The 7,457-nt window shown below is 34.6% G+C and overlaps 1 pseudogene; it reads right to left on the bottom strand.

Moving 5' to 3' along the window:
• Nucleotides 1–278: 278 nt before the first annotated feature.
• LOC142613811 (putative glucan 1,3-beta-glucosidase A) lies at nt 279–7,132 on the bottom strand (annotated as a pseudogene).
• Nucleotides 7,133–7,457: the final 325 nt, after the last annotated feature.

The raw sequence follows: 7,457 nt of genomic DNA on the forward strand, positions 1-7,457 counted from the left end.
GGAACAAAAAAAAAAAAAGGGTGAAGGATCTAAAGTCGACTATAAAATTTTGAAACGAAACATTTGTTGTTGTTCTATACAAAATCAATTAAATTAATGTCCTAGTCCAATAATAATGTAGTAAAATAGTTAAATAAGACGATAAAGAGCTATGAAATTGAAACCACAATGCAGGTTCAAAAATTATGATTTAAAACAAATATGGAAGTCTTTTCATTTGGTTAAAAGGGAAGTATTTATTTATTTATTTGATCGAAGTGATTATTGAAAAAAAAAAAAAAGTAAATTGGAAGTACAATAACCACCCTAATTCTCAACTAAAGCTTGATATAGCCATTCTTGATCATCCACTCCAAACTCCAATGGTTATTGACATTTTTAAGAGTCCAATAAGCCCATCCAATGGGTGCATGCCCATTAATATGTAGTTGGGCCTTGGCAAATTTTGGGCATTCTTCTTTTGTTGCTCCTTTTAACTTCCCACTCAGCTGCCCATTCGCCTGCAAACAACGACTAGTTCACATTAATCCATTGACAATTAGTTTAGATTTTTTTTAATGGTGTTAAATATTTTAGAATTCCTTGGTTTTGATTTGGGGTCGTAGAAAATAGAAAAGATGACATTTTTATTAATGGAATGGTTATTATTTAGACATACTTTTAGAAGTATTGGTTAAATGATTAAATTTATCATATCTCAACAGCTTAAGCTTTTGGGACAATCGGTAATTTAATATGGTATCAGAGCATGAGATCCTGAGTTCGATCCTTGTCTCCTCCACTCTACCTCCCATTTAAATTCTCACGTGTTGGGCCTCACCTATTAAAAGGTAGTTTTGGCCCACCTATTAAAAGGTAGTTTCCGCCCAGACAATCGGTAATTTAACACATACCAATAAAAATACGGGGTCCATTTGATGTTGTGACATAATTCAACTGCGAGGTCCTGTTGCAGTGAACGAAATCAATGTTCTGCTGAACAGTCATGCTGTCAAATTCGCTGGAGAAGAGGCTGTAATAATGGACATCTATGACTGATCTCATGAAGCCACTAGCAAGAGACAAGAACTCCCTCGGCTTGCGCACGGCTTCATAACCAGCCTTGTAGTACTTGTTTAGGCTCTCTTGTGATACTCCCGGTGCTACAGGTTCATTGATGAGTTCAACTGCATAAAGGCTTGGGTTCTTTGCATTCCTATGTGTCACAAATATCGAATCCATTATAGACTTCCAGTGCCATAAACTCGGCTATATATATATTTTGATGGGAAATTCGACTTAACTTTATTCATCAGAGCCGGGCGCTGCATGAGGGTCAATTATAATCTTCACCCCATATTTCCTACAAGCACAACAGTATTGAGCACAAGTTTAGTGGTTTAGAGTTTAATTGTCTTGAATCTTGAGAGAGAGAGAGATGGGTTAATTGAGGTTGGTATGTGGGGGTAGAACTTTAGGAGTCTTTGTCTAGTGTTAAGTTCGAAAAATTTATAGGAAAATGCAAATATATATACTACAAATCTTACTTCATAAACTTTACAAATTAATATGGTAATATTTCAACGAGAATAAATAAAAATTTGAATTACATTTTTTGTGATCAACAATATATCAATTATTAAACATCATGTGGTAAAATTTGTAGTATCACCAATATTACTCAAAACTTAATTAAAATATGAGAGAGTGAATCTTCAAGCTTTGTGAACATTGTCCCAAATTATTAAGGATGTCGGTATATTAAGTAGCGGAGAGATAGAGTATTCCTTTAAGGTGAGATTGAGAGTTCAAATCATATTAAGGATATCTTCTTGAAACTGAAAACTTTTTATTAAAAATGCTGGTAAAAGTTAGCTGAAATAGTACAGTGAGACTCTCCGCTAAATGGTTAATAAAAATAAGTGCAGTGGGGCTCATAAATATTAGTAAAAATAAGCTGAATAGTAAAATAAGTTAACAAAAATAAGTGTTGCCAGACACACACTAAATGGTTATCATCCATTTCTCTCATTCTTCAAACTACTATAAAAATAAATAAATAAATAAATAAATAAAAAAGAGTAGGGGGCAGGTGGGGATACACAAACTCCCCTTGTAACTTCTTCCTAAAAACATTTAATGCTTATCTTCTTTGTGATTTATTTTATGTGTAAATTGTAATATCACATAGAGATTTAAAATTGCAAAATATTCGGTGTTATACCATTAATGGTTTACATATAAAACAATATGGAAAAAGATTCTCTACAATCTCAATTGGAGGAACTCTCTCCAAACTATGATATGTCAACACCAAAAATTGACACATGTCCAACTTAACTAAGGCTGAAATTCAAGAATTAACTCTGGTTAACTCACTTTTCCATATCTTTTTTTATTTTAAAAAAAAATTATTTCTCACCATCATCATCACCTGGTAAACGCTCAGTCCTCCCTCTCTCTCTCTCTCTCTCTCCTTCAACGTAAATCCTTCTCCATCTCTCTCATTTGTTCAGCCACCACACCCAACAGCCAATAGCCACCTCAGCCGATAGCCAACAACCACCACGCAACCAATAGCTTTCATACCCAAAACTCAAACACTACCAACAACCACCACAAACCATGATAGCACAGCCATAGCCACCATCACCAACAACACCCACAACCTCTACAAATCGGGACCCCTACCACCCAAAACCAAATCACAAACTCAGCAAACTAACATCAAAACCACCAATCAAACCCACAAGCACCACAAATCACAAACCCACATTAGAAATCAGAGACCCAAAATTAGAAAGAGCATATTGTTTTTGACATTTTTCACCCAAAATCAAATCACAAAACCCAGCCACACCTGTCGAAACCTAGCCACACTCGCCGAACCACCGCAACCCAGCCACCCCGATCAACAGCAGAGACCCACGAACCACAAACTCGACCTCATCTTCTTCACCGGTTTCGCCGAACCACTATCCACACCAGTTGCCGGAGTCAAACCATAGCTCAGTGAGAGAGGGAGACGGAGAGAGACCGGAGTCAGATCCTAGCTCTGTGAGAAAGAGGGAGACAGGGAGGAAGAGAGGCAGAGAGAAAAGATAGAGAGAGTGAGAGATATCAGAAAGAAAGAAAGAGAAACATAAAATAATATAAAAACATAGCACTTTGCTATAGTGAGCTGCCATGTTTAGCATTATTATAGTTAAGGATGAGAAGGGATTTACGTTGAAGGAGAGAGAGAGAAAGAGAGGACTGAGCGTTTCAGGTGATGATGGTGAGAAATAATTTTTTTTTTAAATAAAAAAAGATATGGAAAAGTGAGCTAACCAAAGTTAATTCTTGATTTTCAGCCTTAGTTGAGTTGGACAGGTGTCAATTTTTGGTGTCGACACATCATAGTTTGGTGAGAGTTCCTCCAATTTAGATTGTAGAGAAACTTTTTCCAAAAAATATTACAGGAGAATTAAGTGTTACGTTCAAAATTTGTGGATCCCCCCCCCCCCCTACCCGTCCCCTCTACACAAATGTCCATTACAAAGTGCAAATCATGATTCGTATAAACTAAACATTAAAAATATAATGTTTTCATATATTTTCTATTTATATATATATATATATATATTTTTTTTTTCTCTATTTTTTTTTTTTTAAAGAATGAGGCTGTATCAGTTGGGTTGGTTTTCTAATTGCAATTTTTCATGCATGACCATGAAACACACACACACACAAATAAATAATAATAAAAAGCTCTCAATAAGTGGCAGATATGTTTGCATGTAAGTATACATACTTAGCCCACAAGAAGGCTTTGTCCAACGCATGCAGTGATCCCTCAACGTAGGGGCTTGGGCGTTGGATTGCTTGCTATCCACCAACCAACAGGAATTCTCACAGCGTTCAATCCGTTACTTGATATGAACTTGAAGTCATCCTCAACTATGTATGTGTTCCAATGGTTCTGAAATTCATATCGTCAATTTATCATACAAATCCGAATTATAGACGTTGTGTAATAGAATGTGGTGTAGCGCATAATGTTAAGAGTGTGTGAATTTTTAGATATTTCAAGATAATGAATGGAACTTGAGACCTTCAGGTTTACAACACATCCTTCAAATCTATAAAACACACTACCCAAGCGTCTTTAAATTTGAACTAACATGACAAAATTTTCTTTATTTACTTTGAAATAGACATTAATTCATTTCATCATGGAGATTTCAATGTTAACGTCTAAGAGGCTTAAGAGTGTACTTAACAACTTAATTTCATGCCTCCTAGTCCTAGCTAAGTTAGTGGAAAATCCAAGGATAATATATACAAGGTTAATATGATTTGCAAACATTGACATGAAAAAATAATGGCAGCAGATATTCAGCCTTTTGGATCCATTCATTTCTCCTGGACTGGTACAATATAATTATCTACAATTTAAAATTTAAAATTCATTCCCACGAGGGGAAAAAAAGTTGAAGGTGAAATGTGAAAGGCGCTCTAAATGGCACACTATTTCTATTCGTAGAATAGTGTTTAAATTTGGTGGAAATTTTCCTCTCAAAAAAAAAAAAAAATTGGTGGAAATTTTAATATAATTTTTTTCTATGAAAAATATTCCAGTGAGAATTAATTCATTTAGTTACAATACTACTAGTAAACATTTACAATGTATTAAGTTGGTAAGTTATGATCGGTGTAAAATCACTTTTGTTTGGAAAATGCCTCAAATTCCTATTATTACTCGATAAGTTAAGGGTTTTCTTGGTGAAGAAAGAAAACTAATTTGATTAATTTTTGAATTCATTGTTGTAGAAGAAAAATGATTTTCTTTGGTGTGGAAGAAAAGTGTATCCCTTATCAAAGAATTATTGTATTACTTGCAAACCGATTAAAAAAATTTAAGTCACACACACATATCCACTCATTCAAAGAATCTTTTGTGACCTGTGAGAACTCATGAAGTGCAAACAATAACATGACTTGAGTCACTTTGACAAGATGTTGTGAACTTTATGGATCCATAATCCGATGGTAAATTGCAATAAAATGCTTCTTGCCTAGATTAACTATACCACAATTACAAGATGCACTAATAAAATTACAATAATAATAGAGATACATTCTAATTTTACAACATGCTAATATGATTGACGGTAAGTGATAGACATATTTTGCCAATCATGTTTATACGGATCTACTATTTTTTTTTTTATAAGGAACCTACCATTTTTAATTGACCATTCACAATCGATCGCATTAATATATTATTTTTTAAAAAATTTGAAAAATTAGGTGTGTGCGCAGTATTGTAGATAAAGTGATGACCAGTAGAAAAGGAAAATATTCTTACAGGAGTGAAGATTTGTTTAAGTGAAGGTTCTTTTCATCATTTCAATTTTATACTGTGTGTAAACTGTAAAGGCAAGAAGGAATCAATAATTGTGTCAATTCATTAGTGCGTATTAGCTCTTAAGTCTTACCAGCATAATTTGTGGGGCTCTCTGTGGTCCATAACCATTAGTCACTTGAAATTCGCCCTGTAACCCTCCAGAAATTATTATCACAAAAACTGAGGGATCATTGTCTCCCCGGTTGGAGTCCTTGTAGACTGCATCTGCTGTGGTTGTGGGTCTTCCTCTGTCTTTGATGACATCGTTTCTGGCTCTGATGACATCGATTCTATCTCTGATGACATCGATCACCATTCTTTTCCATCTGATGTGGGGCTTCAAATGGACACCAACTTACTCATGGTTCACCCAGGTTTGGGATTTGAATCAACATTTCATGGTGATGTGCACGATTTGGATTCATCATCATTTGCCCATTCACTATTCCCTGCAAAATCTGCAGTCACCAGCAGTTCTGACTTCGCCTGCACAAGTGCATAGTAAAATATGTTACTATTACTATGCCTTTTTTTACAAACTTCTCTCTATTGCTTTTATAACTAGCTCTAGTATTTGGTAATGACTAGCAGCCAATAATTCGAACTTGAATTTTACATAGCTTGATATAAATATAATGTACGAAATTATTATAGGTCACTGCTTTAGATTAGACCCCATCATTATCTTATAATTGACCTTGATTTGGCAAGCTACATCATACTGATATACAACATAGTCATGCAGTCGATTTGGTCATTTGTATTTTATCAAATAATTCAAACGATAAGCACCAGAATTACAAGAGTGAAGTCATTTAATGTTCATTTTTTCACTCGAGTATGACCCATTACAAGAAAACCTTTGTAGTCCAACTTTACTCAAGCAGCCATGTAGAAAACTGAAGCTTATTCTTCTGCATTAGAAGCTACTATTTATCTTGCTTGCCTAAAGTAGAAAAAGAAAACAGGATAGCAATGAACGAAAGCAAGAAATTAAGCAAGATTACCTGTAAGAAGAATCCATTGGGTGCTCTGATTCAAACACGGCTTTTATCATCAGACTTTCTTATAATCTCAAATGTCTCAGACTTACCAGGCGTGGTTGAAACAGCTACCACATCAATCCCATTCCCATTCCCATTCCCATTGTTGTTCAGCCCCACGAACTGCTTATTGAAGACTCTGAAATGGAAAGTTGTCTCATTGAGCCTCCACAACTACACAACACAAAGAAAACCATATATATTATATGTATACATATCAATGAAGTCAAAGGACTTTATTTACTTGAAATTCCAAATCATTACCATATAATTTACTTAGGTAATTAAAACTTACACTAAAAGTCTCTCACACTGAAGCAGCTGTTCTGTTAGCAACTATCACGGTTCCTCCTCCAATCTCCGCACAAAGATACTTCCCAGTTGTTACTGATTTGAACTGAAGCCCAGTTCCATCCTAGTAAAAATAACAAAAAGACAAAAAGCTTGAAACTTCCAAGAAAGAGTTGGAGTCAATTGGACAAATAATGAGAACTAATAAGAGTGAAAAATGGACAATCATTACTAAGCGTTAATTAATACAGCCATATGTACAAACCAAAAAGTCGTTGTTGGGGATGCCATCAAAGAGAAAAGGTGTAACCCCTCCTTCTGTGACCAGCCAACCTCCTAGATTAACTGCTTTAATTTTCAAGGTAGAAACAGAACAAATAGGCAAGAGAACAAGTATGCTTAGTAGCAATATTCTTGAATTGATCGCCATTTCTACGAAGTTATATTTCTTTTTTTTTTTGGGTAAATGCACTTTTAGTCCCTACATTTTGCACTTTTTTCCATTTTAGTCACTACATTTTATTTTTACTATTTTTAGTCTCTAACCAATTAACGCGTGATATTTAGGTCTTTTTCGTCACCCAACTAACGGCAACAACTGACGTGGCTGACGGTGAAATAAAAAAATAATATAATCACACACATTAATTAATTAAATTAAAAACAAACATTAAAAAAAAATCATTAGTTTTTGGGAAGAACATGACTGTTCATATTCTTCATGTTCTTCCCTAAACATGTTTGATTGCCCAGAA

Source organism: Castanea sativa, chromosome 10, assembly GCF_040712315.1.
Source record: "Castanea sativa cultivar Marrone di Chiusa Pesio chromosome 10, ASM4071231v1".
In the NCBI taxonomy this organism is placed as follows: Eukaryota; Viridiplantae; Streptophyta; class Magnoliopsida; order Fagales; family Fagaceae; genus Castanea; species Castanea sativa.